The sequence below is a fragment of the Pelmatolapia mariae genome, linkage group LG4, assembly GCF_036321145.2.
Source record: "Pelmatolapia mariae isolate MD_Pm_ZW linkage group LG4, Pm_UMD_F_2, whole genome shotgun sequence".
In the NCBI taxonomy this organism is placed as follows: domain Eukaryota; kingdom Metazoa; phylum Chordata; class Actinopteri; order Cichliformes; family Cichlidae; genus Pelmatolapia; species Pelmatolapia mariae.
Window position 1 is genome coordinate 8,617,162 of NC_086230.1, and position 13,390 is coordinate 8,630,551.

Below are 13,390 nucleotides of genomic sequence, written 5' to 3' on the forward strand. Positions count from 1 at the left end.
CATGTTGCTGCTCAGTACCGCTGAGTCATGTGACTGCACCACAACTAAAAAAAGCAGAGCAGGGAGGAGAGGGCAGCGCAAAGTGTGCCAGCATGAGAGGAGCGGTGTTTGCACAGACATGTCTCCTTCTGAAATTAGAGGAGACAAATAAGCTAAAGCATCTATCCTGTTGTGATGATATCGATCTAACACCAATACCGGTGTTGGTATCGATACTATCGACATTTGGATCAATCCATCCAACCCCTAACTTGCAGGCGGTTCAGGCATCCCAGAAATATCATCACACCAAACCCTAACCCCATAACCCTAACCACAACCACATGCAAACCCCAAACCCTAACCCCGACCCGTTTTTGTTTGTTTGTTTGCACTGCTGAACCTGGACCAACATTAATTATAATGACACAGGGATGACACCAACACTGGGATGTATCAGATACACTCGAGATTCAGACCTCTGTGCAATCTGACTGCTACATGCTGGAATATGTGAAACACAATTAGAGCATGCCTGTATCTGCTGCTTGTTAAATAACTAATGTGTTGTGTAAGAGTTTTGCAAAAAAGGTAGCAGGCTCTTGACCAGCGGCCAGATTTGTTTGGTTTTTGTTGATGGGGGGGCTTGACTGAGTGCCAGCCCCTTTTGTGCTGCAGCCGCCCCAGCTGGACTGCGGGCTGTGTGGACAAAAAAACAATGAGGTAAATAACACGGGAACTGTGCAGCGGGGTACACGGCCCTGCCTCTTCCTGTCTCCGGTGCCGCACACCACCGCCTTCCTCTCTTTGTTGCACCCGGTTGACCATGCCAATACGTCCGTCAGCATCAACTTAGCAGGCATCGAACGCACCCGAGTCCCTGCCTTCTTCCTGGTCTCCTTCCATTTAGTTGCATGCTTTACTGACGCGACAAAATTCACACATTTCTACAGTATGTGGCTGTAATCTTGATCTGTCATTTGAATAAACAAAACAAAAAAGCAACTAACTAATCTTGCAGGATTTCTTGTTGGTGTGAGACAACACAACACACCCTCTTCAAACAGACAAATCTGAGGTCAATCCACTTTGCAGGAAGAGAAACGAAGCTTCCTCTGGACATCTGATCGAGAGGGATAAAGGGCGATAACAGGTTTCATGCAAGCAGGTGCACGGTGTAGTGTCATACATCGAGTCGTACGTTTCCGCCCTGAGCTCAGGCGAGAAACACAAGCCTAAATAAATCTCACCTCTGCAGCACTTGGAAAAGGAAGAGCACACCACAGGCTGGACATGAAAAGAAGCCTATCTTAGAACAGACCAGCACACAAAAGCCTGGCTCATGCAGACAGGAGGCAGGCGGCTGCTGGGAGCTAAGCAGCAGAGGCAGCAGCAGCAGACAGGCAGACAGACAGACAGACAGGCGGCATGCCCACCCAGACTGTGTCTGATGAAAAGCTCTGTTCTGGTGAAGAGCACGCTGCACAAGAAACAAAAGCTTTTCAGGGAATGAAACAATACCCTCCGGTATCTGTTTGTGACTTGAGAGAAAACGTGCAACTTTAACCGAAAGCCAGACACACTCTACGCTCTGCTCTTTAGTTGCCTTTTCCTTTCCCGCTGGCTGCCTCGCCCTTTTCAATTAGTGTCATCCAATTTGAGATTTGTTCGCTCCAACTGGGACAGGCTGACGCGACGGGCAGGTGGGCATTTGGGATCTGGCTGGTGGAAATGTGACTTTGAGGACAAAAGAATGTGCAAGACCTTCCGGAAAAAACAAAAGAAATGTAATTTCAATTTGGAAACGCTTCGTGGGAGATGAACCTGTTAAGGAGAAACATGAAAAATATTCCAGATATTACAATCAACAGGTCTGAAATGCACTGAAGGTTTTTGAATTCTTGATGCAACAGTAGCACCGAGGGCAGACAATGCAGGCAACTTGATGCATGGGGTGCAGCAGTAATGTGTGTGCGTATGTGTGTGTGTGTGAGAGAGAGAGAGAGAGCATGCATGAGTGTGTGTGTTCAGTCGAGCATGGAGAATGGAAGAAAAGGGTCTGAGGGGCCTAGAGGGAGGGCAACAGACAGCCAGGAGAAACTCGGACAAGAGAGTAGGGTGACTTGCAAGAGGTGACATCATCCTTTATTTGAATAATCCCCCAGCCTGGGAGGTGATTGGCTCCTCTTAGAGAAAGCAGAGCTCCTCTGCTGCTATTCACCCTTTTCAATTTCAGTATGGCGCGCTGTCCTGGTGAATGCTGCCTTCAAGGACTCATAGCGAGCTCCTGTTTCTGAGGACGAAAAGAAAGACGTACTGGGAGTGTAAGTTTCTCCTTTCTTTTCCCTCAGTGAACATGTGGTGTCGGGATGTGCTAGATGTTGCCATGCAACACAGAAAGACCCAGACTCACAGAACGACAGAGAGTAGTACTTTTTTTTTAACATGATGCAGTTTACAATTGATCTTCTTCTCCTTTCAGCTGTTCCCTTTATGGGTCGTCACAGTGAAGCATCTATATCCCTAGCAACCTCCTATGAAGTTTTCCTCTTTTCTTCCTGCCTGGGAGCTCCATCTTCAACATCCTGACTTTGTCTCCAAACTGCTCAACAAGAGCTGTCCCTGCGATGTACTCATTTCTAATCCTGACTATGATGCTCACTCCCAGGGAAGATCTCACTATCTTCAGGTCTGCCACCTCCAAGTCGTCCTTCTGTCTTTGTATCAGTACCACCGTCTCCAAACCACTCATGATACCAGGTCCCACTACCACTCACTCACTTTTAAACTTCTCCTTTGACTCTTGCTGCTATCCTTCTGTCACAAATCACCCCTGACACTCATCTCCAACTGCTCCACCCTGCCTGGACTCTCTTCTTCACCTCTCTTGTGCGCGGTCCATTGCCTTGGATAGTTGATTCCAGGTATTTAAACTCACCTATGCTCACTATCTCTACTCCTTGCAGCTTCACCTTTCCGTCCATCTCCCTCTCATTCACACACATGTATTCTGTCTGGATCCTACCGCCTTTCATCCTTCTTCTCTCCAGTCCAAACCTCCACCTGTCCAGGCTCTCTACCACCTGTTTCGTGTGTTTCACCATGCTTATTTCTCAATAAATGTGGGATTATACAGTTTCAGTGCTAAGAGCAGGCATGACATGTCTTCTGTGGGTCTGTGGGAGTTTTGTTAATTCATACCCGCTGTCTGTTTGATTACTTTATATCTCATCCTCGTCATTACAGGAAATCTTTTTTTTTTTTTGCTTTGCACTTTTTTGCTCTTGAAATAGTCAATCCTCATAATCAAACAATTTAAAGTTTCAAATAATAAAGCCAATATATGTATCAATAATCCCTGTGAGACAACATGTCAGCCTTCAGCGTCTTTTAAATTCTCAGTTTTAGACAGGCCTTTTCTGTTCTTGACTCTTTATGATGTCATAGAGAGCGGGTAATCCTAATATGGTCATCTCAGGCAGGCCTCACCCACCTGCTGTTCAAACCTACCTTTTTAACATGAAGCTAAAACTCAAATAACTGCATGGTAGCATGGTGGTGCAGCGGTTAACACTGATGCCTCACAGGAAGGTCCTGGGATGGAGTCCTTTCTCTGTAGAGTTCTCCCCTGTGTCAGCATTAGACCCGCCTCTTACCTTGTGACAGCTAGGGCAGGCTCCCTGAAGAGGATGGCTGTAATTATGTTGATCTAGTTTTCAAAGAATAAAAACATGGAGTTAAAAATGAGCATAACAAGTAAAATAACATAAACTAGCTCACTTGGGCTGAATCTATGGTTTGATAATGTCCTAGGATTATCTTGAAATTTTAAAATAATAATAATAATAATAGTGATAATAATAATAATACGTGTTTATTATTATTATTTATTTATTTATTTGGTGATGCTTGTGGATTTTGTTACCCATCGTCAAAAATGGTCTACCTGCTAACCTGCTGCAAACTGAAGCTTTATGTAGTTTATTGTTCTTCGAGACATGTAAATGGTATTCATTTTATTAAGTAGCATTAACTAACGGTAAACGGCAAAAAACGAAACAAAAATTCAACGATCCCTTCACGTTATTGGTATCAGTCAAATATTACTAATTGCTCTAGATACGTCAACAGATTTAGTTAATTTTTATAGCGGGTCTCTCATACTGAAACCTATCACAATTCCCACTTTTTCCAGGGGTACCTGAAGGCGGCGTCAGCCTTCTCCTCAGCCTGTCCATCCATCCGTTCACCGGTCTACTATCGTGTGTGTGTGAGAGAGGAGCAAAGCCTCATTCTCCTCCTTTCTTCCTTTCAGGGAACGCGCATCACTTGTGAAAAACGGCGCTTGAGACCTAGAAGTTTTTTTTGTCTGACGTCTCGGCTCCATTTGCTCAGCTCTCCCGCGATTTTCCGCCCCTCATTCCCGGTTTCGTTTTTAATTCCCATCCTCACTTTCTGTCGTTATTTTTTTGCCGGACTCGAGGATCCAGTCTGGGTGTACCGGCTAACACTTGGGCGTAGCTGGAGAGGATTTTGCTAGCTCGTCGCTGCACTAACCGGTAAGCTCGAGATTTCTTTAGCTTTAGCTAGCATGCTATTGTCAGTCAATAAGTCATGTTTAGCTAATTAAAAGCCACAATTTAAAATGATTGTCTGCCGTCCGTTACGGAGTGTCTGCTCTGCTTACTGTGTTATTACTCGTGTTTTCACATTAACGCTAAGCAGCGCAGTGGAATCCGGCTTGCTCTTTGTGTGACTGGATATTTGCGTCGGAAATGTACAAACGGGTTTGTTTTAGTGTCACTTCATCATTTTTGAGGGCGAGCCGCTCCGTTTCAGTCACTTTGATTCCCGTGCAAAGGGGCTTGATGGGGCGGTGGCAGGCTGCATGGTAGCTTGAAGTGCTCATAGGACCTGTTAGACCAAAGCTAAAAAAAGAAAAAAAAAAAGCTAAATGCCTTTAAATCCACGCTATTGTTTATTTTCATAGTGTTTCCTCTCGCTGTGTGACTGTATTATCCACCTTTTTAACCTCTAAACTTTCTCTTCTTCTGACCTCCCCTTCCTTCTCCATCCTCCATCGCGGTTGCCCATTGTTCTGTGATGAGCCAACTAGTGTGAGTTGCTGAGCAATGTTTCAGCCGTCTCAGTGGGGGGAAAGAAGCTGGCAGATATCGTGCTAATAAATTTGCAGCTTTCGTTTTAACTCAACAGACCAACTTTGGGCGTATTTGGAGCATGTTAAAGCAAATCTCTGCGCAGATCCTGCAGGGAGAGTGTAAATCTCAGAGAGAGTTTGTGCACAGCCTCATGCTGGCATGTAATCAGAGGTGATTAATGTCACTCCCCCACCATCACCACCACCTCGTCTCCAAAAAGTGATCAGCTATTGTGGCATAAGGCTGGAGGGGCTCCCTCGCTGACTCCTTTTTTTTTGGGGGGGGGGGGGGGGAGTGAGTGCAGCAAGACAGATTAAGCTCCCTCTCTGCTGAACAATAGGGAGGAGAAAACACTGACAGTTCCCAAAGCCTTGCCAAGAGCGTTTAATAAACTGCAAACATGCAAGCATTAAAAATCTTTATCCTCAGCCTACAAGTGTATTCTTTTCCCCCAGAGGTGGCTCAGACAAGGGACATAAATTGTCTTGAGCTCTGTGGCCTTGGTGGGCACGGCTTGGTCAAATAATGAGCAGCGATCGACCGTGAGGAAACGCCATCCCAGGGCAACTAATACGGACACTTTTCAGGCTTGGGGTTTGGAGACCCTCCAGGACTCTTAAGTCAGGGGGTGGGCTAAGCCATCCGTGAGTCTGCCGCCCCCCCTTGCTCTCTCTCTGGTGCGTGGATGAGAGAATGGCTGACTCATGGAGTCAGTGGGATGAGGCAGGCAAATGGAGGACAGACATGCAGCCTAATGCAATCATGTGAAATTAAATTTATCTGCCATTGAAAACCACACTCAGCTTTATGAAGTTATTTAAGATGTTTCAGAAAGATTATTACTTGGAGGGTGGAGATTATTGCCAGAGGCATTGTGTGTGTGTGTGTGTGTGTGTGTGGAGGGAGATTTGTCAGAAGCTAAACAATGAAGCCGATCATTGTAATTAGGAAAAATCTGATGGAGTTATCTACTTTCTTTCTAGTTGTATCTTCTCTGTCTTTGTTTGTATTGCATCTTTTAGAAAATTAACATTTATCCCTCTGTCGTTTGTCTGCTTTTGGAGCTGGAATCAAGGGTGTGGGTGTCTACACTGTTAGCGGTGCACGAGGACTAAGCGCCGCTGTCTCAAATAGTCTCCCATAGCCCGCACAGCTACTACTACTATGTGTCCACTAAATGAAATGAAGAGTTGCTTCAGATTTCTACTTAATCACTTTAAAATAAACCTGACCAAAGTTTTAAATGATAAAATCACCATATGTAAAACTAATCACAATGTCTCAGACTGTTTTTTTTCTACTCTGGGGTTTGTATGATGTCAGTGAGAGCAGATAGTCCTAATATGGTCATGCTCAGGCAAATAAGCCACGCCCATCTTATGTTTTGCTAGGTGCAGCCAATCAAAAGACATCTGCGTTTAAGATAGTGGGAAGATGGCTAAAAGAGATTTTTTCAGACAGTGGATGAACTAAATAAATAAAAATAAATAAAGCAAAATAAATTTGAACTGTGAATGAGCATACTTATACTACAGCCCCGTTAACAGGAACCATGTGGTAATGAGATTCATTAGCTAACTTAATGGTTGTAGCTCATATCTTTAAAAAAAGGATGTTATAAATGCTTTCTTAGGTCTTGCAGATTCACTGAGAGAAACTGTGCAGTAATTGTTTCTCTCCCCCTGCATTTGTCTGTGCAAAACATACCTAAAATATCTGAAATATGCATACCTGTTTTAGTTTTTTCAAAGAAAAGCTCTTTCATAAGCATTTGTTTCAAGGCAATTTAAATTCTAATGACCTATTTTGCCCTAAGCTGGCCTCTCGACCCATGCCTCGGTCTTGAGAGGGGGAGATGGTTGTTGCATTAATAGACCTGTGTGTCAGCTCGCCCTTAGTCAAAGGCCTGGTGTTGGTGGGTGTGTGACTCAGAATGACACCCCCCCAGCTCTGAACTTCTCAGCAGTGACAAGGACAAAACTGGCCCTCTGGTCATCGAGCTTTTTTCGGCCTGAACCCGTGGCCCTTGCACTTTATGGCCTCATTAGAAATTACCACTATCGCCCCACAGCTCTCTTTTAATCCATGGCAACAGCTGCACAATAGCTTCTTGTTTGGAGATTATCAAAACACCAACAGAAACAGTATGTTTGGCTGCATTTCCTTTTGTTTGCTGGCTGATTGAGGTTTGAGGAAACCGCCGCGGGCACCGCATTGAATTTTCACAGTGAGGACAAAGAAGAGATAAACTTTGCTGTCGTCTGGCCGCTCTAGCCTTGATAGCAGCCTCGGTTGGTGGCGTCGCAGTTGTCAGGGCATGCAGTTGGCAACTGGCGACGCGGTTTCGAGACTGTATTTGCCAGCAGCTGCAGTAATTTGCTGTGTTTGGGCTCTCTGAATTCCTCTGGTGGGAGGCTGGATAATGGACATGGTTCACAGCCCTGTTGCTAGGCTTCAAGACCAGATTTGTCATGGCACATTGTGTTTGTGGCGCCTTGAATTTTTTTTTGCGTTTTGGTGCAATCTGGTCACCGATATAGTTAAAAAATTGGTCCAGACTGATGGTTGCTCTATCCTTAGTCATTCAATCTCCTCTAACAATTTTGGCTCTGAGATAATAGAGTCAATGACGTCGTACATTGCCGTGTGTTTGTGGCTAAACTGGTCAAGATTATATTAGTGTCTACCCAGCCTACCCTCACCACAGGCTCAACAGGAATGATAGGCATTTGTGCCTGACACTGGTGCTTACCATAAGCAGCTGTAACAGCCAATTTATTTCTCAGTCATATCAGTTTACCCTGTTGGCATAAATCTTGCTTTGCCTTTTTCATTCTTTGCTCTAACATAAATCACCAACTTCCTATGAATTGCTAAATAAGTGTCTCTGTCCAGGACAGATTTGCCGTTTTAAGGCCAGATGTGTGCTTCTCAGAAGGATGTATTTTGTAGGTGCTGATCAACCCGACCATGCAACCTCTCTGCCATCCTGCAAGAGATCAGATTCCATCTGGAACGTGCCACGTTCCACTTAAAACGTGACAGCATAATCCTCTTAAGGACAGAGACGTTCCGGTTGTACATTGCGTGCGGAAGTCCGTGTCCCCCCTCTGTAAATCTCAAGAGAGCACCGGAGCCTCTTGGGCAGCAGCGTTTCTGCCCTTCTGTCCAGATGCCTCGGTTCTGGTCTCTTCCCCTGTCTCTGTATCTGCTCTATCTGGTGTCATTGATCCAAGCCACCAGCTGGTCCTGGGCTGGCCTGATCTCATTTACCCCCTGAGAGGAGCTTGTTTGTGGGCAGACGGCCCATTATGGAGATGATCCAGCAGCTCTTCAAGTTACAAATTAGCTTTAGATTCTCTGTTAGGTCCCCCGTCTCTCTCTGTGTCTTTCTCTGTCATTATTTCCCCCCCCCCCCCCCCCCTTTTTTTTTTTTTTTTTTTTTTTTTTTATAAAGCTGTCCTCTCTAAAACCATGTCATCAACATCTCTCTTATCTCCCAGGGGGAAGCGCTAACAGCATCAGAGGAACCTGCCTCACTAATGCACTTCCTCTGTCTGTTTCTGTCTCCTTCACTGCCCTGGCCATCTGTGGAGTTGCCTGCTTGGCTCCCCACTTTCTCCTGTGCGATCAATATCCACACAGTGGAGCTCTGCGCTACCCTGCTGGTTGCCCCTGCAGGCGGTGGAGCTCAGCCAGACTGTAGTAGGGCCTTCGCCATTGGGGCCGTTGTTTGTAGTTGGGCTCTGTCTCCACCCTTATTGTTGTGGGGCTGATTGCCCCTCTAGCCTTGGCTCCACACAGTATTGTCTACTTTCTGGGACATACTACGGCCCCTTTAACTGCTTCATATTCCTTCCTTGTTCTTTCTTGCCTGCCTTCCTTGCCCCTCTCTCTGTTTCTGTGTACAGTTTGTGGACAGTTGAAGCTAACTGTTCAAGATTAGCATCTCTCTTTGTCCAGGGTTAATGAGCTCTGTCATGTGTTAATCTTCCTGTCCCCAGGGTGCTGAGTTTCCCTGTACCACACCACACTATGAGAACCAAAGGCTTCAAGTGTTTGCATACTGTGTATATGTTTTATCTCTTTTCTTTGGTGTGTGTGTGTGTGTGGGTGGGTGGGGGTTTTACTATACAGCATAGACATATTGGGTGCATTATTATTCTTTACCCTTTGCTTTAAAATTGTTCAGTAGTTGTTATTATATTTTTTTTTATCACATTTACAACATTAACAAAATATTTTTATAGGTATGTAAACTCTTAATTCAGTTGCTCACTTGATGACATTGTAAAATCTTAGTGCCCCTGAAGAGTCCTAAGGATTAGTGCCAGCCTTTCTGATCACATGTTTCTGTGATCCAGGTGACTGTCACACAATCTGCTGCTCCTTCTCAGCCAAGAAAAGTAGAAAAAAGACTTGCAGGGTATTTCTCATGCCTCACTTTGTCTTACTGAGCAGCCCAGGGAACAACTGGAAATCATTCGGTAGGAATGACTGTACTATACACCATTAAGGAGTTCACTTGACAAGCAGCAAAGAAGGAGACAGGTGTCTATGTTTGCTTTGGTCGTGCCGTCTATAAGAGGTAGGTCTGGAGAACTGATGGCATCCACGTCCTTAAAATATTTCTCTTTTAATCGTATTTCCATCCATTTGGGTACATTTTCCATGTGATGTCTGGGAGAAAAATGCTAGATATTTTAATGCCTAGCAAGGGTGTAAACATCACCAAAGGAAAGTAGAACGTAAAGATGCCAGGCTACAACATAAATCAGACTTAAGGTAGTAGAGTACACGACTCTTAGATCAAAAGGAAAATGCATAATAGTGCTATTTTTTTATTTTGTGTGCACACTGGAAAAGAGTAAGAGTGCTGCCATGAAATGCTAATGAAAGTCAACAACTTGTAGCAGGTAGAGGGGAACTAAATGTTGGAGATGTTAAGTGGGTCAAATTTGAAGCACTTACCACTGACAGCAAAGGATATACATTTGTTCTGTGACAGGTTGGTAAATAGATTAAAGGGTTGCAGAGCCTGTAATGTCCACAACCAGCTGGACAATCACAATCAAAACACGTATAATGTGATCTAGTTTTGGAGTTTTGGGAATACAAAAAAAAGAAGAGAGGAGTTAAAAAAGAAACAAAGTTGCATTATCAGCCAGATTTCTCACTTTGCAAAACACTTTTTTGGAAGCTCCCTCTGTCTCCCTCCTCCCGTTTGGCTGTCTCCTCACTCTGTCTCTCTCTCCCTGCTCACTCATCCCTCCCACAGTCTGTGGGGAATGCCATGGAGAGCGGCAGGCTTTGTTTGCACTTTATTTGTGTGTGGGACAGAGGCGGTTTTCCTGACCTCATGTTGGGGGTGTTTGGGGGGGGGGGACGAAGGCTGCGATTAGCATTAAGGTAGCGGCGCCACTCACAGCCATCTAGCTGGATTTATCGGCGTGTCACGCAGCCACTACATCGCATACCTATCAGTTTATTTCCTTCATCCTTATGCACATCCTCATCATGCGCATGGGGATTTGTTTGGTATTAATCAGTCTCTTATCTCATGGATGAGCTGCCAGCCATTATGTTCAGTGCTGAAGCTGCGGAAGAGGCAGTCACATGCAACAAAACCAGCCCACTAAGTGGCACAGGCGTGAGTCTGTGGCTGCAGCGATGAAGTGATATAAACTTTAACTTCCGTGTGCCAACTGAGTTATAGTCATAAAGGATACTGTAGAGTACCTGTTAGTGTATAATTAAGGAAATATCTCATCTCTGACTCTAGATCAGTGACTGATGCTGCTGTTGTTAGTACTCTGCCAAGATGTGGCTGAGAGTTGATGAAACATTCAGCAGTCAGATGTCTCTGATGTGCATCGCTGCCAGCCTCCTCAGCATCATTGCTATGTATTTGCTCTTCTCCTTATCTTAAACCCACATTCTGTATCAGGGCTTTATTTGTACACAACAAAGAAACATATACCAGTGTTACCCACACATATAAGCCCAGATATATTTGCAGATTCACTTTAGCATTTTTCTTGCAAGCAAAAGAATGGCCACGCTCTTATTTTGAATCTTCATTCGCTTCTAACCAGTAGTTATCCCCTCTTGGCTGAGCAGTCTCTGTTGTGGCGATCCTCTGTGTCATTCAAGGCGCTGGTCCAGATAGTCTCCCCTGGTCAGATTCCAAGTGCATTGTCCCGGGCCGCAGGTGGCAGTGGTAGTCCTCAAGAGCTTAGAGGCCACTCCATTAGAGAACCTGCAGCAGGTGGAGAACTTGTTCACGTGTCCCTACACTGAGCTTACCAAGACTGCAGAGCAAAACGAAGACTGCTGTCTCCAGCTGCAGTCCTGGACTGTGGTACACCTGCAGGATCAGAGGCTTACTGGAGAGGCAGCTGATTATTGGAGATTTGGTTTTTTTTTCATTTGTAGTTTTGAACTACACTCTACTACAGACACAATCTAAGTCTCTTGAACCACTATAACTTTTAATAGTATAAAAAAATGTTTTCTAAAAATGTTTGGAAAAGCTAGAAAGACATTTATGGGTTTTATATGGAGGATCATGCAAATATCCATTTCAAAGATGAATCCAGTAAATGGAGCCCAGTGTTCCTGATTGGGGATGGAGAGCTGACTGAGGCTACTTGTTGTAATTTAGACTAGGTTGAATGGATAATCTGAGGCACCGTGCCAGCGTGTGGCATCTTGAATGTGTCATTCTCCCCCGCCCCCCTTTTTTTTTCAGAGAGCAGGAGTTATACGTAACGGTAATTCCATGCCTACGGTCAACCTCATTCGATAATTTCTGGTCACAGTCACAAGTAAAGCTGCGTCAAGTCTGCATCAGCCCGCTCACCCATGAGCAGTGAGGCTGCAGGCAAGTTAGCCGTAAATTATTCAAGCAGCTCTGCAGAGTTGCGCGCTTTGAAGACAGAAGTTTGGAGCTTTTATGCTTGAATGTGAAATGCAGAACAGAAGACAACGTTAGATTGACAGCCAAACTGTGTGGCATCATTGAAAATATGAATGTGAATTTACTTGATTTTATAAATTCAACAGTAAATCTGCAGTGGGCAGAGGCAGGAGGGGCGTTAAAGAGCACACAACACTCTCCTTTATCTTGTGTTCGCAGTTTATGGAGATAAAAGCATGTCAAATCCAGGGTCAAAGGCCACCGCATGCTCATTAAAAACTAGCCCTGACCCACCAACATCCCGTCCTCTCACTCCTCAGCAGAGCTGCTTTGGTATGCCACCAAAATCTCATTGAGGATTATTTTGGTTAATGCTGAGACCATAATTCACAATAATTTAATAGTTACTAAACATAAAAACTGCAGATTTCATTGTTTTCTACTTTCTCCAAATCTTTGACTAATAGTTCTCTTACCGCTCTTTAGGCTTTTCTAAACATAAAGTTAAGTAAGTGGCATAAAGCAAAGATACTGAAATTATATTCATCTTCATAGAGAAAGTAAATGCTAAAAATTAAATAAATTAAAAGATTGATTAATCACATAGATTACAGCTTGAACCATCTATCCTCTTAAAGCGACATTAGTTATGCCTCGAATGATTTGATCAAGCTCGGGCAAGTGCGTGTCAGCATTAGCAGCGTGCTACATCATCCACACAAGCTCGCTTTTTCTTCTTGCATCTTTTCTTGTGTCTCCCCTACCCCACCCCCACTGCACTCATCACCATCACTGCTTCCTCCCCCCACAATCCCTCCCTTTGACTACTATTTAGAGTACACCCCGAGGAGAGAAGAAGGCTCACAGAATGCATATGTGTGTGTACACAGTTGTGCACTGTGAAAGCAGACTTGTCTTTCCACCACAGCTACTCATACACGCTCTTGGGCAGTTGGTCGGCTTTGGTAAAGGTGGGATGGGGAAGGGGGTGGGTGGGGGTGTCACACTTTGATTTTAGTCTTTTTGTGTAGAATAGGCCAAAAGTCTGCAATTAGGCGTGAAGGCAGACCACAGTCCTGGAGCACAGTTGACATTCGCTTATCATTTAGCTTATAAGCGACGCTGCATCTTATTAATTTTAATCTGCATAATGAATCAAAGCAACCCTGCTGTGATTAAGAACATCTCTCTCTTTCCCTTTTCAATCTTTAAATGTAAACTGCTGTGTTCCCAATAAGCACAGCTGATATACACACATACACACTGTAGTAGATCGTAGTCGATGGAAAAAAAGCACAAAGATAGGGGTGGGGGGTGGGGTTGAAATACCGGG

The 13,390-nt window shown here is 44.5% G+C and overlaps 1 protein-coding gene across 4 annotated transcripts in view; it reads left to right on the top strand.

Moving 5' to 3' along the window:
- The first annotated feature begins 4,234 nt into the window (after positions 1-4,234).
- prr36b (proline rich 36b) overlaps positions 4,235-13,390 on the top strand; it is a 38,923-nt gene continuing 29,767 nt past the window's right edge. For 2 of the 4 annotated variants that reach the window (XM_063471298.1, XM_063471296.1), the window contains exon 1: positions 9,506-9,726. The gene's annotated coding sequence lies outside the window, so the exon portion shown is untranslated. Of the gene's footprint in view, positions 4,539-9,505; positions 9,727-13,390 lie in introns of those variants that run through there. The other 2 variants (XM_063471295.1, XM_063471300.1) reach the window with 2 other exon arrangements.